Genomic DNA, 12,481 nt, shown 5'->3' on the forward strand with positions numbered 1-12,481 from the left:
CTGTACTTGTCTCAATCAAGTTTTTCTTGCTTATCTGTATGTCTCTCTCTTACTACCACCACCCTTTCCCTCCTGTAAGCTTGAAAGACTTAGAGACTAAATTTTACTGATCTTTGAATCTTCCATCATCACCTAGCACAGGATATTATATATGAGAGGATTAAACATATTTTTTTAAATTAAAAAGTATAAAACTAGTCTTTAATGCCAATGGGAGGGCAAATGGGGAAGTATAAACTATATTCAGAACTATATTCACAGAACTACTTTTCTGTGAAAATCTTCATAAGCAGTTTTTACTTCAGGGGAAAGAGAAAGAAATGATTCTAAGTTTTCATTTCACCTTTTAAGACTCAGTCCTCAAAGACAGCTTCAATCTCCATTCAGAAAATCACTCCCTATTGGCCAAGAGCCCTACGGAGAGCAGGAAGGAAAAAGATGACAACCTATACCCACCTCCAAAAGAAAACAATCTGTATGAGTGTTTTTTTTTCCTTAAGAATCCCTAAGGAAGCTATATGTAATGATTGGTCATTGATTAACTCAGAAACTTATTTAGTGGTTAATAAATACAATAGTATATGAAGCATTCAAAGATATGACTTGGTTGTGTCCATAAGTATGATGTGCTAAGTTCAACACAAGTGGGAACACAGCTTTTTAACACAAATTAAAATATAAGTACACAGAAAGAATATATAATATTATGAGCTCTGATTAGGGAGGCAAGTGCCCATTAGTGGTGACTAGGATATTAGAGGTGAAGGATTAGAAGAGAAAGAAAAGTAGCTATTTTAGGATCGTAAAGAATATGAACAAAGGAAATTGTGGAACATAACCAGAGAGGTATCAGTTCAGTTTGGTCATATATATATAGGAAGAAATACAATCTATCTCTCCTCCCCCAGCAATGGTTTGCAATTAGTAAAGCACTTGGTCTAGAACCTTGAAAGAAGATCTTTCATTCAAGATTTTTTTTTTGGGGGGGGAGGAGAGGTGGGGAGAAAAGGAAGGAGTGGTTAGGGGAGGAATGAGTCCAATTCAAAGACAGGGAACATTATAAGCAAAACCAAAGAAATGGATGGGGATGAAAATGGAGGAAGTGGGGAAAAGGAAGAACAAAGAATAATCCAGTTTGGCTGGAACTTGAAGAAAAAAAAAAAGAGAAGCAGAGATTGGAAAGGTAGATTAAGTGCTAAGAGCAGATTTTACTCGATTTGGCAGGCAATGGGGCATTATTGAAAATTTTTATATAGAACACTAATTTGTAAGAATGACTCATATTGGAGTCCATTTAAAAACAAGAAGAGCTTAAGTTGGGGGTAGTTGTAGTGTTCATAGAAAGGAGAGCTATAAAAGATAAAATAAAGACAGAATCGACAAGATATGACAGTTGCTTGGTGTGAAGTTGGAAGAAGGGAAGAATCAAAGAGGAGGATCAGAAGATGTGAAATTCAGTTCTGCACATATTGAGTTTGAGTGACAATAAAACATTCAGCAAGAGATCCAGTTATTTAAGAAAAGCTAGAATCCAGGACTGACTATCTGGAGAAGGACTGGGTGGTAATTCAGATATTGTGATCATTTATATATAAGTAAAATGGTCTCACTTCATTTTTCTCATATTAGTATAATGAATGACTTTAAAAGTGAAACAGAGAATTTAAAATCCATTCCTTTAACCATACACACTCCACTGGAGGCTCTGTGTCCCAGGCCCTCTTCTTTTTTCTTGGTGACCTTATTAGTTCCTGTAGGGTCAATTATCATAATTGATACAGGACTCTCTTATCTAGATATTCAGTCCCAATCTGTCTTCTGCAGAACAGGCCTAACCCATTCACCTAACTACTGAACATTTACACTTATGTGTTTCTTCTGGCAACTCAAATTCAATGTATCTCAAAAAACTCTATCTTGCCTTCTCCAAACCTTTTCTATTGCTGTTAAGGTTATTAACATCCTTTCAGTTTTCTTGGTTTGCAAACTTAGTATTATTCTCAATTCTCACCACTTCTTCATTTCATGCTAAGCTCTTGTTGATTATATCACTATACCTTTCCACTTTCCCACTCTCAGATGGCCATTACCCTCATTTACAAAGGAAGAAAATGAGAAAGGATGTGACTTAAGCTAAGATTAAATAGTAGTACTAGGTGGCAAATTTGAACCAAGGTTCTTTGATGCTAGATTAATCAACAAGCATTTATTAAGCACCTATGTACTATGTACCTATGCTGAGGAGTCAAAGAAAAAACAAAACAGTCCTTCTCCTTAATAAAATTACATCCTGTTGAGAGAAGATATCATGTTCAGATGGAGACATGTACAAGAGTAACCCATGGAGGGAGCTATTATCAAAAGAGATATAGAAAAAAGACGTTGTAGAGATAGAAATAACAATATTTGGCAACTACTGGATATGTGGAGTGGCTGAGATAAAAAATCAACTCAGTCTTGAGTGACTAAAAGGATGGTGATGCCTTTGATTTAATAATATAGAAGCTTGAGAAAGAACTGAAGAGAGGAAGACTTGGAGGTCATGGTGAATATGAAAAGCAGGCCTAGCCATCATAGGATGGAATGATGAAAAATTATGATCAGATAAAAAATTTTTTGATTTTGTAGACACTGAAGTGAACAATTATAGTGATGGAAAGTTCAAGGACAGGACCATCTCTGCATGTAAATAATCTGGAGATCATGAAAATTTAGTATACTGAGGAATTTGGAAGATAGCATATTTGAGAAAGTATAAATATGTATATTGAAGTTCTCTAGGAAGTGGACAGGAGCTGAGAAGAAAATACTTTGTCAGGCACTAAACTCACTGAAGAAAGGAGGAGAATGACCCAGAAGTCAACAAATAACAGCCACAAAATCAGGATTAGGTAATGAATTTGGATGATGTGAATCTCAAAGGAGAATCTACTGAATGACTGTGGTAAAAGAAAAGTCTGGGAAAGAAAAGGCATTGGGGAGCAAGGAATAAATAGTCTGACTCCCCAGTTGCACCAAATGAATTGAGAAGTATAGGGGGAAAATGTAGCCAATAGGGTAGTTAGAAAGGGTGTCAAGAGAGGTAGTATCATTAGGTGGTGAGCCAAGTCTTGAAGGAAGGAAGGAAGGAAGGAAAGAAGAAAGAAGTTTAAGATGAAAGGAAGTTTATTCAGGGCAAAACAGAAGCAGCAGGGTATTTGTAGTGGGACTGGGAATCAGAAGAAAAGGGCACAAATATGGTCTAAATACCTAAACCAGGAAGAGTCAAAATAGGAGAAAAATAAAAAATAAAACTATCACCCCTAATAAACATTGAAGTAAAAATGTTAAATAAATTATTGGCAGAGGCTACAATACCACAAAACGACCCGTTATTACACAGGTGATTCGATATTAGGAAAATGATAAACAACTATATTAATTACAAAAATAACAAATATAATGTTGCTAGAATAAACATTTATATTAACAACCGCAGAAGATTTTGAAAAAAATACAACATTCTTTCTGGTTAAAAACATTTAGGCTTTTGGCTAAGATCAAATGTACATCTAAAATCAAGAGCTGGCATTATATATTATGAAAATACACTAAAATCCTTTCAAGAAAGATGCACTATGTAATGTACTAAGAATGTTCTTTCTCACCATTTCTATCTAATACCGAAGTACTAGAAATGCCAGGTGTAGCACCAAGATAGGAACAAGTGAAAGACTGAGCAGAGGTAAAGAAGAAACAAAACTATCACTTTTTTTTGCAAATTATGCGATAAATTCTTATCCTACAGAATCATTTAAAAATCATTTGAAACAATACCTTTTTAGTAAACTTGCAGACTATTAAAACACACACACACACCCTCAGCAATCCTGTATAATATCAATTAAGCCTGATGGGAAGAGTCAGAAAGAGAAATTACATTTAAAATTAACAGCAATGTGCATAAAATATTTAGGAAATCTGGGCACAAATGAATATTTAAATATAGCTACAAAACATTTGTTTTCAGAAATACAGACCTAAGTAATTGGAGGAATATTAATTGCTCATGATATTAAGCCAATGTAATGATAATGAAAATGCTAGCTAAATAAATTACATATTCAGTGACATATCAAACTCCTCTCATTTTCAATCTCTTCACTGGCTTTTTTACTATTTAAGACATATCCAGATTTCCTTTTATCTTTAAAAACTAAAACCAAAAACTCTTCAGTGGACTCTGCTGTGGGCTCAAGGTACAGCTTGAATGACTGTAACAATTCATTTGTTAACTTTTTCAAAATTATCATGCAGTTAAGCCAAATGCATACACAAATATGCAAGAATTGTATATAAAATATGAATTTGTATTTTTAAAGTATATTAAACAAAGTGATTAACAAAATTGGCCTGTTTGTGTCCCCTTCTTTTTATTATTATTTTTTTCTTTTTTCCTTTTGTTTAGTTTTTAACGGCTTACTGATGCTCAAAAAAAAAAAAAAAAAAAAAAAAAAAAAAAAAAAAGAAAAGAAACAAATCAACACATGGATATGTCATCCTATATCTTTTTCTCCATCTCACAACCAAATGTTAGGTAATGAATTTGGATGATGTGAATCTCCCGACAGAGTCATTTATAGATATCATTTTCATTTTCTCACCAGCCATTCACTTCTCAAACCTTTGCAAACCAGCTTTTAATCCTGATGCGGGAAAGATTCCTTTCTAGATTCCCACCCTCTCCTAGTTAATAATGTAAATTGTCCTTTAACTCACAAATCCTGGTCCCTTTGAATTCCAATAGAAGATCTGACCTGTTCCCAGCCCCACCCAGATCTGAGCCAACTTTGGGGCTACACCCCAAAACCCCTCAAGCTAAGTCTCCTATTATAAAAAGGCCACGCTGGGAACCCCTCTTTGCAGAGATTCCAAACATGATAGCCATGCGAGGACCCTTTGTCCAGTACCCTCCTTATCTCTATTTTCACCTAATAATAAACCTCTTTTATCAATCTAATTCTCCGGCCAATAAATGCTTTTATTGGGAACACTTTTATTGGGAACTCCCGCGGCTACTAGACCCCATTTACCGCTGTATCCTTGCGCCGAATCCAAGGGGGTTGCAGGGGAGCTTTGCTTGACTCCCTGTACCCCAAACCTGCCACTAGACCTCAACTAAATCCTAATTACATTTAGGTACCCCAAATCTAGACCTCAACAATCCTGCTAGTGTTGTTTAGTTGTTTTTCAGACTCGAACCCATTTGGGTTTTTCTTGGCCAAGATATTATAGTATTTTGCTATTTCTTTCTCTTCATTTTACAGATGAGGAAAATGAAGCAAGTAGGATTATGTCACTTTCTCAAGATCACTATGAGAGTCTGAGGCCAAATTTGAACTCACAAAGAACAGTCTTCCTAAATTCCAGGCCCAGAGCTTTATCTACTGCCGCAACAGCTTTTAATCTTAACACTTGATAAACTCCAAAGTTATCAACAATCTCTTTAAATTCAAAGGCCTTCCCCCACCCCAGACTTAATTCAATTTAGTGTCTCTGCCGCTTTTGATACTGTCAATCATCCCTCTTTTTCTGTAAATCCCACATTCCTTGGCAATACTATTAGTTCTCTTTTTCTACTTTACTTTAGTTATCATTCACCAGTTCCAATGGCTTCACTATTTTTATGCAGATGACTTCCAAATCTATATATACAGTTCTAATGAGACCAACATGGCTAACTGCAAGATCACTATCTCCACTTCCATGTCTGAGTTATTTAAAATACAACATACTTGATATAATATCCATACTTTTATTCAAATCCATCCTCCTACCTCAAATTTTCATATTTTTTTGAGGGCACCACCATTCTTCTAGTTTTCTAGATTCACAATCTTCGAATTATTCTTTAAGATCCTCTTCACGCTCACTCTCCCATATTCAATACATTGTTGTGTATTGTTCAAGTTATCTCCCTAACTTCTCTTGAACCCAATCCAGTCTACTTTAATTCAAGCCTTCATTATTTCTTATCTGGACTACTGGAATTGCTAACTGGTCTCTTCACCTTCTTTTCCAACTTTTTGTAGCTGCTAAACTAGTATCCCTAAAATACACATCTGTCTTTGTCAATTCAATTCTTTAGGGATTTCTGATGCTTCCAGGATAAACTCCCCGGCCTAGCATTTAAAGCTTTCCACAATTTCACTCAACTACAGTTTCTCATTTTATTTTATATTATTCTCTCTAATCTTGATTTTGTATTTTCCCTCAGGTAGGGGAAGAGAAGTTGGTGAGTTCAATATCTGCATTCAGGAAGACCAGAGTTCAAATCCAGCCTCAGCCATTTACTAAATTGCATTCACTAGGAGTACCCTTACCTTAGATCTGCTTCAGAGGGAATGGCTGGGGGGTGGGGGTGGGCTGTTGAGGAGAGAGAATGCCCTTCTAGTACAATGGGGCCCCAAGTGCTCAAGGTAAAGGAATGAAAATAATAGCTAGCTAACTAAGCACTTTACAACTATAATCTCATTGGATCTGTACAACACGCCCGGGAGGCACATAGACCTATAATTATTCACTTTTTTTTTTTTTTTTTTTGCTGAGGCAATGGGGTAAGTGACTTGCCCAGGGTCACACAGTTAGGAAGTGTCAGAGGCCAAATTTCAACCCAGATCCTCCTGACTTCAGGGCTGGTGCTCTATCCACTTCGCCACCTAGCTGCCCCATTCACTTTTTACAGACACAGAAATTTAGGGAAACAAAGGAGCACTTAGTTCAAAGTCTCCCAACTAGACCGGGTCTAAGGTAGAATTGGAACTCCCGGGGCTTCAGATTCCAGGCTAGGGCTCTATCCACCGCACCACACAACTGCCTATTTATTTGCAAAGTACTAGTCCAGTGGGAGGCCCGAGGTAGTAGTTTAACAAAGAAATGCTAACTTCCTGTCTCCTCCCACCCTCACCTCCCGGGATCAAGCACATTTGACCAATAAACAAAAGTTTCCTTCCAATTAGCTTGGATCACCAAGTTCCCTCAATTGAGCATTCCATCTTCAGCTTACCTGCTTTGGCCCAAGGATGGGATCCTCTCTCCGTACCCTCCCTACCCCACTCAAAGGCTTCCGAGGCTTTCACACTTCTACTACGCCCTTCAAAGTAAGGTTCAGGCGCCTAGGCCTTTTCCCTTCCCAAGTTATTAGTGTTCTTTTCCCCGTCGAGATCACTTCTCTTATATTCTCTTGTTGTCCACCATCTCCTCCTCCATCCCCGTGAGAGCAGGGCCCGGTTTGAGTTTTGGCAAAGGACGGAGGAGTTGTGACACCAAATCTCGGAAGCACAAGGGGTGGGAGTGGGGTGGCCCGGAACGTCTGAAGACTCGGGGGAGGGCGAGAGATGGGGCCACCATTAGTTGGGTCTCTACAGCTAAAGAGATAGAGAGGCGGTCCGGAGTGTGCTTGGGGCGGAGGGGAGCCACCGAAGAAACAAGAGTTAGGAGGTTGGTGGAGTCAAGATCGCGACGTTCCCTCCCGCGCTCCCATCCCTGACCGGCCAAGTCCCCGTGACATCCTCACCCTTTCGCCCAGCTCCTCAGACACCGCCCGACGGACGCCCGCGTCCTCGTTCACTTAGCGGTCGGTCTGACGGGACGATCGTGCCGCCTCCGCCTTTTCTTTCTTCTGCACCCCAGGAGCCCCCTTCTCTCTTCCTGCGCCGTCAGTACCTCCAAGTTAGTTATCACCGCTCTCCGCAACTTTCAATTCCCGCGGCACCGATGGCTTTCCGCTATCAACCGTCACTTCCTTCAGGGGCGTGGCCTGACTAGGCCCGGGACGCGTGCTCGGGACTCCACCTACTCGTTAAATGGGCCCGGAAAAGAGCTACTCGCTCTGCCTAGACTGACGCTCCCTCCGGCCATTTTGGATCTTGGCAAAGGCGGGCAAGATGGGCACGGAAGCAGCCATCATCTTCGTCGCCGGGGCGGCCATTTTCGATTTGGGTAGGAAGGTCTTCCTCCCTCCCTTCGATTTCCTGGGGACTCTGCGACGTCCTATAGAATAGAAAATAGCCTATTGATTTAGGTTGGCGCCCTCAGGCAACAACTGGGAGGGTACGGAAACTAGAGTGCGGGACTGGCCTGGGTGGGCTATCGTGACCCACCTCCACTGTTTCCGGAGGAAGCATCGAGGCACGTAGTGGGGTGGGGAGAGTAGGGAGGAGCAAAGTTTGGGTCACATGACCAATGAGCCGGGCAAGGCTTCATGAGAGCTTCTTACTCTCTTCCCATATACCTCGGGACCCGCGAGCACCCCTTTTACCGAGTTAAACCTAGATCCTCGGCCTGCGATTCTCCCCGTAGGAGGGTCACACAACCATGGGTCTTGAGGCCTCGAGTTGATGTACCATTCTGTTTAATATCTATTACGTGTCTGCTGTGTGCTCAAGAATTACTCATTTCAGCCCGACCCTTCGGGTGATCCTAGGTTGACTTTTCTTGACAAAGATTCTGCAATAGTTTGCTCCATCACAGGGTCACCCAGCTAGTAGGGAAGCCAAGCTAGTCTGGCTTCATGGACCTTAGAGCTTAATTAAGCCTACAAGTATTTATTTATTAAGTGCCTTCCAAGGCCTAGGCCTTGTGTGCTAAAGTGCTGCAATTACCAGGGGGGGAAAAAGCAATAGAGAATTCCCCTGCTTTCAAGGAGCTCATGTCTTAGGAGGGAGATTATAAGTAAACCACTATGGACAAACAAGATACGGAATATATTGGAGTGATGATGGTAATAATAATAATAAAAGACATTTGACTAAGGGAGTTTGGAAAAAGTGGGATTTTAATTGAGTCTGGAAGAGATGAGAAAGAAGAAAATTATAAACGTGGAAGATTGCCAGGAAAAGTGCACAGGGGTGGCCAGATTTAAAAATCTGGGCCTGGCAGAAACTAGGTATTGACCAACACCTAACACCCTATACCAAGATAAGATCAAGATGGATTTATGATTTTAGACATACAAGGTGATACTATAAGCAAATTAGAAGAACAAGGGATAGTCTACCTTTCAAACCTGTGGAGAAGGAAGGAATTTATGGCCAAAGAAGAACCAGCGAACATGATGAATTGTAAAATGAATAATTTTGATTATATTAAATTAAAAAGTTTATGTATGAATAAAACCAATTCAGCCAAGGTAAAGAGGGAAGCAGAAAACTGGGGGGGAAAAGTTTATATCTTCTGATAAAGGCCTCATTTATAATATAGAGAATTGACTCACTTCTATAAGAATACAAGCCATTCTCCAATTGATAAATGGCCAAAGGAAATGAACAAACAATTTTCTGGTGAAGAAATTAGTCATTTCTATTAATATGGAAAAATGCTCCAAATAAGTATAGATTAGAGAAATGCAAATTAAGACAACTCTGAAGTACCACTACATACCTCTCAGACTGGCTAGAATAACTAGAAAACAATGAATATTGGAGCAGATGTAGGAAAACTGGAACACTAATACATTGTTGGTGGAGTTGTGAACTGATTCAACCATTCTGGAGAACAATTTGGAGCTATGCCCATAGGGCTATCAAACTGTACATATTCTTTGATCCAGCAGTATTTCTACTGGGTCTGTATCCCAAAGAGATCATAAATGCAAAAATGCTGGTAGCAGGCCTTTTTGTAGTGATAAGGACCTGGAAATTGAGTGGATGCCCATCAGTTGAAGAATGGCTGAATAAGTTATGATATATGAATGTTATGGAATATTGTTGTTCTATAAGACAAGCAGACTGATTTCAGAAAAACCTGGAGAGACTTACATGAACTGATGCTGAGTGAAGTGATTAGAACCAGATGATCATTGTACATGGCAACAGCAAGATTATATGATGATCAACTTTGATGGATGTGGTTTCAATAGTGAGTTGATTCAGGTCAATTCCAGTGTGATGGAGAAAGCTGTCTGCTTCCAGAGAGAAGATAATGGGGACTGAATGTGGATCACAGCATATTTTCACCTTTTTGTTGTTTGCTTGATTTTTTTTTAACTTTCTCATTTTTTTCTTTTTGATCTTTTTTTTTTTTTGTATGTGTTTGCAGCATGATAATTGTGGCAATATGTATGGAAGAACTGCACATTTTCAGTCTACATTAGATTACTTGCTGTCTGGGGGAGAAAAGAAGGGAGGGAGAAAAATTTGGGACACAAAATTTTGCAAGAATGAATATTAACTAGCTTTGCATGTATTTTGAAAATAAAAAGCTATTATTAAAAAAAAATCTGGCCTGGGATTTCATAGACCTAGCAAACTTCATGACTTCACTCCCACTTAGGAATTTAGGATTTAGTCACATGAAGATCACCAACTTCACAGATTAAAAAAGTCTTATGGAGCACTGGGAGGTTAAGTACCATTTGCCCATTGTCCCTCAGTCATTATATGTCACAGGCATAACAAATCTACTCTTCTTTGCCCCAAAGATCACTTAATGGAATATGTTTAGAATTACCAAAATCAAAATAAGAAATATACAACATAGTTTCTTAAAGTGCTTAGCATCAAGTTATCAACCAATTGGCAAGCACAATATATTTTTAAAAACTACAAAATGAAATAATGCATGTTGTAAATCTATGGATAGACCACATATTCACACTTGTTTTTCCTTCATTCTCCACAAGGACCATGGCATCAGGGAGGTGATGCCATGCAAATGAATTGGATTCCAGTGAGGGAGGGCTGTGCAAGGTCACCTGCCACAGTTTCCCCTCCAGAACCATCTGGGTCCAGTGACCAGATATATATTGGGTCAACTGGAAATGGCTTTGGATGAAGTGGGAAACCTTGGCCTTTTTAAGCTAAAGTCTACAGGTTTCTTTGAGACCACATTCATTCAGTGATTAAGATAGCCATCGTGGCCAAAAATCTGTTAGAGATTTATAGTAAAATGTGCAGAGAAGATGACATTCTTTTGTGTTTGTTTCTAGTGCTTAATAAATGCTCATTGGATTACAGGAGAAGTATTTGATCTAGAAGAGCAAAATACAGTCTTAGAAACTGTTCCAACAAAGTTTACCCCATGTACATATTAAGTTCTTACAATATTTCTTGATACAGAATGACAGTTTTGTTCAACAATCCTCTGACATTATGAAGATGTTTACCACTATTATTTTGAGCATCAAGTACAAATAGAAAATGGATTCTTTATATATTATGAGGCCCTCCAACTTGCTTTGAGCCCTGAAATAATCTAGGAATTCTTCAAAATTCTGTGATCATACAAAATAGAGGATGTGGTCCATACAAGGAAAAAATCAAATGAATGATGATTTTTACTATATAGATTTACACATGGGGCCTCTTTTGATTTTTGAATGTTTTTTATCAAATGCCATTTTTTTTAAAGGGAATGAGTTCTGTTGTGGAAATTTTAAGTTTTAGACCCATTTTTTAAACACTAAGTAAAAATAAAACATCTTTTTTTCTCCCTCTTCTCTTATTCCTCTACTTAGCATTAGATGGCGCTAAAGATCCATGAATTCTAGTTGTCTCCCAAGTATTAGGAGAAACAAATATTTTATGTATAATCAACTTTTATAAATAACTTGGGGGGGGGAAGTTAAATGTTCCTAGAAAACAACACAGAAAGAAAAAAATGTGAATGGTGATATATTGAATCTATGGAAATAGGGCATTAAATTCTTAGGACCTCCTAAAACTATCATTTTTTGTGAGAGAGTGCTGCAACTACACCTTTCTCCATAGCAGTCTTTTTAAAAAAACCTTAATTCTGATAATATGTATTTTCCCTAACACAATAACCATGAAATAATCCATAAAATTAAAGAAAAGGTAACTCTGGATGGGATGGAGAAAGGCAATGGTAGTGATGTCAAAAGAAGCCTAAGTAAAAAAGGGAAAAGAACCACACCTGATATTAACCCTAATCACCCTTTTGGATCCATGGTTGAACTGTTCCTCTATGAAAAGCACATGTCTAGGGGTGGGTCCCCAGCCCCTGGGTGAATTCAAAACTCCCACCTGGGGCACTTAGGCCTACCCCTGGCAGTTATCCCTGGCTCAGATGTGGCAGGGCAGGTTGTGTTCTGCTCTGCTTTGAGCCACAAGCAAATGGAGTCTCTAATTTTTTTCTCAACTTGCATAGCCTGCTGATAATGTGCAAAGTTGTCATTGTGAAAGTGAAAATGAGGATAATTAACAAAAATCATGTGGATGCTTGAAGTCTTGAAAGTTAAATGGGAACATTAAGGATTGACTGTACTTCATTTGGATGATAACTGGCTAAATAAGTAGTTTGTACATTTCCAAATATTAATGTAACTTACCTTAGTTTTCTTAGAATTTTCTTTCCTTAATGTCCTTTTTTTGATGAATTAGATTGCTTAAAAGCTTTGTACAAAGAGTCTAATATTCTAATTTCCAAAATTTGGGTATAAAAGGATCTAATTTATGATGGTATAGATAACTGAAAGTTAAAT

General features: G+C 38.4%; 1 protein-coding gene across 3 annotated transcripts in view; it reads right to left on the bottom strand.

Moving 5' to 3' along the window:
* Positions 1-10,462, bottom strand: part of LOC127543291 (uncharacterized) — a 58,477-nt gene extending 48,015 nt beyond the window's left edge. Inside the window, exon 1 of one of the 3 annotated variants that reach the window (XM_051969360.1) lies at positions 7,556-10,310. The gene's annotated coding sequence lies outside the window, so the exon portion shown is untranslated. Of the gene's footprint in view, positions 1-7,555 lie in introns of all 3 variants that reach the window. The other 2 variants (XM_051969361.1, XM_051969362.1) reach the window with 2 other exon arrangements.
* Between the last annotated feature and the right edge of the window lie 2,019 nt (positions 10,463-12,481).

Source organism: Antechinus flavipes, chromosome 1 (assembly GCF_016432865.1).
Source record: "Antechinus flavipes isolate AdamAnt ecotype Samford, QLD, Australia chromosome 1, AdamAnt_v2, whole genome shotgun sequence".
Lineage (NCBI taxonomy): Eukaryota > Metazoa > Chordata > Mammalia > Dasyuromorphia > Dasyuridae > Antechinus > Antechinus flavipes.